Here is an 11,868-nt window from a genome sequence, read left to right as displayed (position 1 = left end):
TCTTAAAGTTTCATTTTTTGTGTTCTTGGACTCCAAGGCACATGTATGAATACTCACAGGATGCAATGACATATGTTCTCGCATATGGGCTCCTAGATTTATTTATTACATTTACGTGCAATTCTGCTTGGGTTGAAATTAGAGATATTTTGTTACCAGGACAATCATCATCGGATCGTCATGATATTACAGCACGTGTGTTCAAACAAAAATGATAATCTTTACTTGATTTCATTGTGAAGCGTCATGTTTTTAGAGAGACACGGTGTTGGGTGTACTCTATTGAATGGCAAAAACGAGGATTGCCTCAGGCACACATTCTAATTTGGCTTATTGAAAAAAAACCACCTTCTAAAACTGATCAGATATCAGCAGAAATTCTTGATGTCACCATAGATCCAGTCTTATTTCAGATCATTGTCCAAAATATGTTTCATGCTCCGTGTGCATCACCATACATGTCTGTTTGAAAATGCACTAATGATATCCTAGAGAATTAACTGCTGAGACTATCACTGGTTTTTTTCACCATCAAATAAAATTTGCATTTCAAATCATAATCACAAATGTCATTTACACACTTAAATACCAAATTCAAATTGAAAGCGTTGCAACGCACGCAGGGTACAGCTAGTATTTAATAATAATGAAAAGTTTATCAGGTTATCATTACAAAAAATGAAAAATCAGGAAGAGTTTTAAAGTGGAAACTTGAAAGTGGTTGAATTAAAACACATAAATAATACAGGCTGTTTCCGGACATTGATGAGTGCACCTCTACTTATGTATAAAAAAAAAAGGAATAAACCTCTTTTATCATGTTCATAAAGTTTTTATATCTTGTTTTTAACCTTTAGCTTGTTACTGCTCACAAAATCACTGACTACTTTATTTTTGTAGTTAACTACAAGCACTTTATTACAAATGTAGTCACTACAATTAGAAGACGAACTTTGCTGGAGAACTTAATTGACACCTATTTTCAAAATGGTTTTGAATAAGAAATTGGCTCACATTAAATATAAGGGAATAATTAAGAAGTATACATTCATGTTTACATGAGCCAGTTTGTTATTCCAAAACATTTTTTTTTTTAGAATGTGTTCATTTAAATTTCCACTTTTTATGCCCTTTTCGACTGCAGATATTTTATTTAAGACTTGCAGAATTATCAAATATACTTGAAATTTTTTAATTTTTAATGTTTTTTAATTTCCTCTAAGAAATGAAGTACATCGAAAGTACGTTCCATTCTTCTTATTCCCTTCTTTCCGTAATGTCTAGTTTTAAGATATTAGAGTTACACGTGATTTTAAATGCGCCATTTCTGTTAACGCTCAGCTGAAGCCACGGCGTCATTTTCTCCGTATCCATTGATGGAACCTCATAGATGTGTATCCCACTCAATTCGAAAAATGAGTAGCGTTAAAATCATGCTTCTTTTCTAAACTACATTAAAAGTAGTTGCAGGAATGGCTAAATAATACTGTTTTTTTTTGTGTCGCTCTATTCACTGCACTACTTTTTTTTAAAAAGTACGACGCTGCACTACAAACTACGAAAAAAAGTAGCGACTACAGTAGTTTCACTACTTCCGACCACTGAATTGAATATAATAGGGTTTTCTTCTACCTAATTCATGTCAGAAAAGTGGTGAAAAAAGGGCCCTAAATTTTAACTTTTTTAATAACCTTAACTCCAACCTTTCCCTCGATGAGGTGTGTTCAAGAAGGTAGAGGTATTTTCTTGCGCAAAGCCATTTGTTGAAAGAAGGCTTTCACTTATATTATGATAGTTCGAAAAAGTTAATGATTTTTTCTTCTTCGTCCTGTTTTATTCATAAAACTCAAATTGCGAGCGTCGTATTTTTATGCCGCCTCGTTTTCTAAAAGTGCTTTAGTTACTTAGCATTACCTCAAAGTTTTCTGCGTCGTTATTATAGTTAAGGTAGGGAGGAAATTTTTCCTAATGATTTATGTTTTTCTTTTTATTTTACTTAAGATTTTTTGAAGCAAGCATTCAGAATTTTCGGCTATTAGTGTTATTTATGTAAGTATTTTAAATCCGCTGCTGGTAATGTCTTGTTTTCAAGCATGGCTTTGTCAATGAAAAATACTGATTTTCGAGCTTAATTCCGAACAGATTTATTAATCTTGTTTGTTGTACGAACTAAGGTGACTATTTGTTTACTTGAACGTGGGTCGGTTCCATTTTTTTCCACATTCTGTAAATAAAAACATCATCTAAAAAATCAAATTTAGGAGTGGGAAAAGAAACAGCAACCAAACAGCAGAATTTACTTGAGGCTGTTTTTCTATAGTAGTATTGTCGAAGAAATTTACATGTATTATTTTCTTACTATATATACATTCATTTTAATGTTGTTTTCATTGTCATCAGCATAAAATTCATCAAAGTGTTGTTTTTCTATAAATATTTTCGTATCCCTAATTTAAAATTATTTTCCTATACTGTTATTATTAGTTTAAAACTAAGAGAATTTATTATTATTATAATGTAATTCTGCTCTACATTTTAAGGTAAAGCTATTTAGAAAGGTGATGTTATCTTATTAGCCGTTTTACAATTGTCATTTTTGTGCAAATAACATTAATATTCTGTTATAAATGACAGTTAAAGAGATCTGTTAAATGATTTAGAACTTAACGATCATCTTCATGCACAAGCAAAAATAGTATATTTAATACATCCGCCCGTTTGGTAAGCGAAAATATTAAATTACGGTTGTGAACTCATCTTATTTGTTATAATGTTATAACAATGTAAATGTTATTTAAAAAAAATAATGATTACTTAAAAAAATTACTTCTGTTCACCAATATATCTAAATTAATATTTGGACGTGGGAAGTGGAGGCATAAGCAAACAGAATTTCTTATAGAACATATATGTTAAGTGAATAATTTTAACTTTTGGTAGAAACACTTTTTTCTGCCAAGAAACAACCATTATTACGAAGCAATCATCGAAGCGAACAGGGGGCTTAGTCCCCTTGTATATTATATCCGTCGATGAACAGTCGACCCAATTTTGGGTTTACAGCTACCGATGTTCAACTCCGTAGCCTTGTCATTTTGAACCAATTCAGAAGACAAGGAATTTCCTGGATCAGTACCCCCAGAGGTTTGTTTTGGGAACATGGAGGATTTTGTTACTCGACAGATTTTAAGTGCACCAGTCACCATTTACTACACGGGGAGTCTTCGGTCGGCGGAGATCGAACCCATGAACTCTTGGACATGGGCCCGGTGCTCTACCACCAGGCTATCCCGACCCCAGTACCCTTGTATAATAATATTTTGTTTCCTTGATTTTAGATGAATGTTGGTCAAAGATGTTTTTTCCATTTGCCATGAATTACGATATCATTTGATAAACCAAACTATAAAACTGTTGAAGATCTTCAATGTTGTTTACTTTACAAATTTTTGTTACGTCATTTTTTTTTTTAGACGAATGTTGGTCAGAGTTGTTGTATCGTAAATTAAAAAATCATTTGAGTTGTTAAATGAAATAAAAAGTTCGTTAAAGTTATTTCTTCACACTATTTTGTTTCTCGATTTTAGATGAACATTAAAGGATGTCGTTTTTTTCCCTCATCCTGCAAATAAATGTTATCGTTTCGTAAAACGTATTGAAAAACAATTAAATTTTTGTATACGCCCACTGTAGCAAACTTCAGCAAAATTACAAATATATATTTTCTAGTGTATTAAACCTATCCTATATATCTGTTTTTCTTTTTTTTTCTTCGGATTTATATCTGTTTTTCACTCGATCTACACTTTGTTGTTTCATTTTTCCGAAACCAATTCCATGTATTTCACACCCAATTCAACTTTTTATTTTTACGACGAGGAATTATAGATTAAAAAAAAAAATCTTCCTTTCTTTTTATGAACTCTTTTTTTAGATGACATATGGCCACATTTCTGTATGAAAGAATACTCCTCCCAGAGAAATACCTCCATCTTTCTTCTTCGGAATCCATTCCTAGTGAATTGGACAGAAGATGATGAAGGGGGGAATATCATCCATCAAATGTAGTATCATTTATTTGGAAAAATAGTTGTTGATGACTGCTCCAAGGGTTTGAGGGAGTAACTCTTGGATTATGTGCGGGATTGATTTATCCTCCTTTTTATACGATTCCAATCTGTGTTATTGTTTTGGTTGTGATTTTTGTGGTGTCGATAATCCTCAATAGTCGGTATCACGAACCACAAAAAGTACGTCGTGCGAATGAGGGTTGATAATTCTTTGTATATTATGTAAAAAGGCAGTACCATTTCATGCATTGGACAATAAAAATAAATAAAATAATGATATAATCGTGGGTCAACAAAGGAAATTCAGATATCTTTCGCTGTCATCAGCAAGAAATTCATCTAAGTTAAAATGATCTATCCCTATGAACATAAACTATTTATTTATCTCTTATTTAACAGTATCATCAAAACAACTTTGGCTCTCATTGGATCCATATTCACGAATCTTGGCTCGATAAGCAGGGGTCTGTTTAGAGGAAATTTGGGTCCGTTAACGGACCCTTCACAAAATAATTTATCTATTAAGCGAGACTCTTCACAAAAAATCTTCATTATTGTTTTGTTAATCGAATAAACCCTTCCCAGGAAGGGGGGGGGGGAGAAAGACAGATGTAAACGAACTAAGTTATGTCTTCGGCAGAGGCTTCTTCCTTTATTCGTCCGAAATGAATTTTCTGCTTTCAGCAGTATAGGCTAAATACCAAATATTTGTATGTTGCATCTCTCATTGAGTAGCAGCAATTGCTGTTTATCTTTTAAAATTGAATTTTTTTGAAATTATAATTTTACAGTGTCGAGCATTCTCTTTAACTATTTAAAAACTCATTGAAAAAGTTTTTTGCAATAACAGGACCCTTTTTGCGCACATTCACAAAAGCAAGACCCTGGTTGAAAGAATGTGACTTAACGTTTATTTTATATTCACAAATAACGAGTAATTTTTTCACAATTTTACAAAAACGGACCTTTCACAAAATGTCTGGACAGACCCCTGATAAGGGTTCAAAAGGCCGTTATTTTTCCGATATCGGACCCCCGTATAGATATGTCAGATTCACCCGATATTTTATATGCATTATTCAACCATTATGGGTATCCTATATGGGTCATTCTCACAAAAACAGTCATTTTCATGTCCCCAGTATATTTTATGTTTGTTTTACAGCTTACGAAGAAAAAAAATTCAGGGAAAGTGTCCTTCAGAATGCAAGCTAACAAAAGAATAAAAATAAAATTATCAATTTTTATTTTTTATTTATTTTAGGTAATTAAAATATACCAATATGTCATTCCCTCACTTGTCCCCACTGCTGATTTAAAAAAAGAAAAAAAATTGTTTCTGAAATAATTTTTTTTTTTTTTCAAATTGGTGTTTCTTATTTCAGAATACTGAAATATAGAATTCAGGAAATCAATTTCAAATTTAATTTCTGATAAAAATATTAACACAGCACTATTTTAAACTTTGTCCCCACGCGTCATTCCCTCACAACAATGCTCTTATCACCTGCAATCTTCTTAGAATAAAAATATTTTAATAAAAACTTCAGAAGTTAACAACTGGCATCATAGAACAAAATTGCAGTATGTTTCCATCTTCAACTTAAAGAAGCTTTGCTGTGGAATAAATTTGAATGAATCAAACCAGGTAAAATTTTTTACATTTGTCATTCCCTCATGTCATTTTTTAGAGTAAAATAAAATACAACTTCATCGAGAAAGTGGATAATTATATGTTGCTTTCTTGTATGAATATAATTGTATGTGATTGACTTCAGAAATTAATTAGGCCTAACTGTTATTTTTAAATTTTATTGAATTCGTCATTCCCTCACTAGTGTATAAAGTGAGGGAATGACGCTGAAGTGAGGGAATGATTCAAGATGAGTATATTATCAAATTTTTTTTTGTTCAATCGTGCCAGCCAATTTTATTTCCCAAACCTGTAAAAACTATTAAATATATAAGACTAAATTATAATAAATATTAGATATACTTAGTATGTTATCATTTTCAAACTTTAGGTAGATGTAACTTAGATAAAAACATGTATTAAAATAAAATATCATTCCCTCACTATTAGTGTCATTCCCTCACTTTTTAAATAGTGAAAATAATTAATTTACTTATTAATTAATTTGAAAAATAAATTAAAAAATTAATAAATTAATTTATTAAATTAATTAATTTATTTATTAAATTAATTAATTAATTATTAATTATTATAAATTAATTAATTATAAATTAATTATTTAAAAAATTAATTAATTTAAATATTAAGTATAATTTATAGGATATATACTTTCTTTATAATGCCATTACATATTTCTATTAATATAAAAAGTTTCAGGGCTTTTTATTCACTTTACTTTTTTGGGATTTTATGAACTGAAAAATGACAGTTTTCGTGAGAATGACCCATATAGAAGCCATATTAAGAACTCTAGACATCCCCCTGTGCATGTTCATGTAGGACCCATAGTGAGCCAATTTTGAGTCCAACTGGCAAAATTGTTGCTGCTCGGATATTTACCAACGCTATCACCCCTTCACACTATTATTCTCAGTTATTATTATTATTTTAAACTTTGCTCTTTAAAATTAAACGCTTCCATTAAAAAGTGCCCATAAAAAATCTATCATAGCTAAGATGCATTCTTAATCGTTTGTTAGACATTATGGATATCCACTGACTCGACTTATTTCAATCCATTTGAAACATCATTCTTCTTTTGTTTCCCTTTTTACTCGTATTCTTTGCCCTAATATTATGACACTTCTCATTCTTATCTTTCTGCTCATTGGATCTATGTTTTGAGGAAACATATTTTTTAAATTTTTTTTTAATAAAAAAAAAAGAAACATTGCAGGTCATCCATGCATTCCAATACAAAATACTAAAACAATTAAAAAATGAAACACATTCAGAATCGCCATTAGTAATACGCAACGTCCCCTCGAGAACACAACCCAAAACAAGTGGTATGAGTGAAGAAAATTAATTGCGAGAATTAATTTCGAAAGCTGCTTGGGTGCGAGAAGAAATGTGTCTTGTCGAATGAATAATGGTTGGTGTTAGTCACCCTCGTTCATTATGTGCGAATCTCGAGTGAATATGGATCGGACTTGTGGAATCTTCTACTTGTATCTTAGTTTATATTCCATTGTATGAACCAAGAACACTTTTCTTTTGAGTATACATTCCTGTCGCCTCAATGTATCAGAATACTGTTCTTGTATCAGAAAGAACCTTAGTACAAAAAAAGTGACGTTAAAATAGGGTCTTGCACTGCAATGAAATACCGACTGTTTTCCCAGGTCTAATATAGGGGATATATCTATGATCCAAGTGAATGATATTTTATTATAATAATTATATCAGCGTACTGAAAAAACTCCGATAGTTTGTTTATGGAAAGAACTCCCCTTCACATTCATCTGGAGCAGTGACGGGGACAATAACTACGAGGTTCAACTATTTCAAGACAGGTTTGGGCTCGGATTCCCTCTTTGAAATATACGCCCATTTCTTTATTTCCATTGGGGGGAGTCCTTACCTTAAGATTCAACTGAATTTCCCATCAGCGTATGTCAGTAATGTATCGTGCCATGCAGGGTTATGAGTTCGACATCTCATTGTGTCTGTCGTAAGTTCGTCCGACACGTTTTTTTATTTTTATTTAAACGTTGAAAACTCCTCATGCCCCACAAAGTATAGCATGAAGCTTACAGAAGTAAGTAGAAAACAAAAACAAGAAAATTTACATTGAAAACAAAATTGCGCAAGGCAGCAAGACTTTCGATACTTTTGTCCAGTTCTGAAGATACAGGAGGCCAACAAATAGAAACACGCCTCAAATCAGTCTTTAATTAAATTCGGGCACTCGCATACAGATTGCAATGAAGAAGAATGTGCTTAGCATCTTCTTCAGCATCGCCGCAAGCACAAATTCCACTGGTCACCAGATAGAAACGAAATAAATATCTCTTAAAATTTCCATGGTTTGTTAAAATTTGGGTTAATTTACAATCAGTTGCAAAGAATTTACATTGCAAACGGTGAAAAATGGATAAAAGTCCGAGCCGTTTAGAATTTAAAGAAAAAAAAACTGCCCTGCAAATTACTGTTAATATTTATTTTCATTTGTTGTATCTTTGAACTTAGTTACTTAATTATCAAATTTTTCAATATCTATCAATATTTTTTAATTTATCCATTGCAGTGATATAGGCAATGGCCCTATGAAAAAGGTAAAAGTGTGTTTGCGTCTTGATTGAGTTGCCATATTTTTCTGCTCTTAAAACGCATCACAAGTTGATGTTTTAAATTGAACTGATGAATGGCTTACGAAAATAGTTTCTTGTTGATTGATTGAATGATTTTGTTGCCGATTTTAAACTTCAGGCGCATTTAAAATTGTAAATAGATGGGAGGGGATTGCTGGCCAGTTCATATTCTGTCAAGAAGACATAACCAGGAAGTCTTTCTGTAAATCAGAAAGAATGGAATGATATGATATTCAATTAAGTTGTTTGTTTAACGACGGTTTCTTTGCAGTTATATTTGTTTCTCTGCAATAAACAGATTGTTACAAATAAAATGGTTTTTAATTTTATTTAGTTTGACTGATTTAGGGTTCAACCTAATCAGGTTGTGTTCCATCATCATTGCAACATCACACACAAACTTGCTCTTTTTTCTTTCTTTTAAAATTAATTTGGGTTACTATAAAAAAAATTGTTAAATATTTTCCATTTAATAGATTATTTAAAGCCGCACTGAACATATGAATTTTTTTCTTAGTTATTTTGTTTTCATTGTTTTGAGTGAATAAGCTAACTTCACACGGTTTTATGTAAAAATTTATAATAAAAGTAAATATAAATTTTTGACCGCTTGATGAAATGGTAGCCAAGTACCTTTACCGTAAAATGTTGCATAATAAAATAATATCATGCCGATTTCTGCATAACTTAATTTTCAGCCTTTAACGTTGAATAATAATCAAATAATTACAGATAATAATATTAAGAAGGGAAGATACTTAACAATTGTTGGTAAATACCTTTATAATTTTTATTGACTGTACGCTAATCGCATGTAAAGATATTTTTGTAATAGTTAACTAGGATCACTAATCTCCTCACCCAGTTTCAAAATAACTTAAAAATTTATAGACGAGATCGTGAACTTGTAAAATATTAAAACTCTTAAAAAATTATCAATGAGTCGGGAAATCTTGATTAAATTAGTTTGTTTGCGATGCATTTTTTTTTTAATGAATTCGATTATACTAGTCGGATCAGCTTGTCGCAGGTGTAAACTTTAAGGGAAAAAGAATTATATATTAATGAAACTGCTTCTACCAAACTCTTTTAGAAAGAAGAAGTATAATGAAAAAGTAAAATATTTTTTCTCAAGATAAATATTTTCACCATTTTTCCGCACCATAATTAATCATCGCGAAATTAAAGTGAAGGCTTTCAAATTTAATTACGCGAAAACGTGAAAGCTCCAATAAGCTGACAATTAGGTTGAGTAGGAGTGGTTAAAAAAAAAGTATTGTTCTCCCTGGGAATAAATTTGTCCCAAGTCATTCGCGGTATAATAAAGAACTACAACTTTTATTTCTAATTGAATAGGTTTCTTGCGGTGGCAATTATGTTGAATGGGCTAATTCAAAAAGAGAAAAAAAGGGCAAACGGTCATTTTTTCTGGTTGTTAGAAGCTTGCTATAAATTGATTGTGAATTTCACTTTAGTTATCTATTTATATTTTCTCCCATTTCTTTATTCATAAAAAATGCTGGGTTGTTGATAAAATAACTGCTGGATGCTTTATATATAAATAAATGAAGAATAAGTTTTATTATGTAAGATGTCTTCATTTATCGCGATGGACTGTAATAGCTTTCTGGCGCACTTGAAAAATACGCTATACAATATTTTCGATTAATTAAAATAGATTATATGTAATATTTCTTTCAGCCATTTTAATTTTTTTTCTGTATATAAAATAGAATTGTTTATCTGTTGCTAGATTCTCTATCTCTCATTGTAAAATTTGTTTTTTCCCCTTTCCTTTTTTTTATTAAAAAAATATATTTGGATAGCGATTTTGTTTTACTATATTGCCCAAATTAACTAATTTATCGCGATGGACTGAAAATAGTTTTCTGGGATGCTTTAAAGAAAAGCAATTTAATGTTTTCGATTAGTTGGAACATAATTCGAATAGTTGATTTGAGTTTAATTTGTATTATTTTCGATTAGTTGGAATATTATTCGATTAGTTGATTTGAGTTAGTATTATTTTCGATTAGTTGAAACAGATTATGTGCGAGATATTTCTTTCAGCTCTGTATGCGTTCATATTATGCATGCGTTACTGTTAAAGTGTAGAAATAAGTTATTGTACAGGTTAATCTATCTAATTTACAGATTAACTGTTGCTACCGTTAAAGTGCATTTTCAAAATGACTAAGTAATCAAAAAACTACCAAGATAATCTGCACATTGCCTACTAGCCACTTTTACAAGTGAAAATAAGATCGTTGCTGGGACAACAATAACGTTACTGTACGCTTTAATTAACATAATGCTATTTATTTTTCGCTATATGTAAGAAAATTACTAATGCTTACGTATCTTATTATGTATAAAAATCTAATAATGGTGTCGCAGTTTTCCATTGTTGTCAATACATTTTTATTGGCTGGAAAATCACAGGGTAGGATCCAGTTTTCCCACATTCATTTTCATATGGGTTTGGTGGTTGTCATCAGCATAAAATTGATATCTCTATATAACATAAAATCATAATGGTCTGATACCGTTTTCCATTGTTGTTGGCGCATTTTTATTGGCCGGAAAATCACAGGGTAGGATCCAGTCTCCCGCCATTCATTTCCATATTTTTTAAGTTGTTATCAGCTTAAAATTAACAAAAGTCGTGAAGGTATTGTTTTCCTTGAAATATTTTTGTATCCCTAATTTAAAGTTATTTTTCAGTACTGCTATTATTAGCGAAAATTTTAAATTATGGTTGAGAACTCATCAAATTTGTTTGAACACTATAATGTATTAAGAATATAAATGTTATTTAAAAAAATGATAATTAAAAAAATCACTTCTGTTCACCAAGAGATCTAAATGCTTATAATACTAATTAAATAGTAATATTTGGAAGTAGAGGCACAAGAGCGTAAGTAAACAGAATTCCTTTTAGTACATTAGATGTTAAGTGAACATTTTTAACTTTAGTAGAAAAACTGTTTTCTGCCAAGAAAAAACTATTGCGAAGCAATCATTGGGGTTGGTGAGTGGTAGCAAACAGGGGGCTTTGCCCCCTAGTAAGTTATAGTGTTGTTGTTTTCTGATAAATATTTTTGTTTCCCTCATTTAAAATTACCTGTACTGTTGTTATTAAGTTTTTAATTTTTCTTGATTTCTAAATTAAGAGTTTAGGAGGATTGTTTTTATTATTATTAGAATAATATGTTACGTTTTAACATAAAGTTATTTGAATCGGTGTCTGATCTTATAAACCGTTTTACAATTGTTATTCTTTGGTTCAAATGACATTAATATACTACAATTATGAATGACGGTTGAAGAGATTCGTTAAATGATTCAGAACTCGACTTTCAGCTTCACGTACAAAGTGATGAATGCAAAAATTGTATTTAAAATACTTTACACATTAAATACAATTCATACATTTAATATATAAAATACAAAAATATTAAATTACAGTAGCGATCTCAACAAATTTTTTATGAAATGACAATATACTTTT

At 30.6% G+C, this 11,868-nt stretch overlaps 1 protein-coding gene across 6 annotated transcripts in view; it reads left to right on the top strand.

The window, feature by feature from the left end:
* LOC107440719 (discs large 1) overlaps positions 1-11,868 on the top strand; it is a 242,056-nt gene that overhangs the window by 74,384 nt on the left and 155,804 nt on the right. The gene's annotated exons all lie outside the window — the stretch shown is intronic.

Source organism: Parasteatoda tepidariorum, chromosome 5, assembly GCF_043381705.1.
Source record: "Parasteatoda tepidariorum isolate YZ-2023 chromosome 5, CAS_Ptep_4.0, whole genome shotgun sequence".
Taxonomy (NCBI): Eukaryota; Metazoa; Arthropoda; class Arachnida; order Araneae; family Theridiidae; genus Parasteatoda; species Parasteatoda tepidariorum.
The sequence above is the reverse complement of the archived record's forward strand: the minus strand, read 5'-3'. Positions and strand labels throughout refer to the sequence as shown.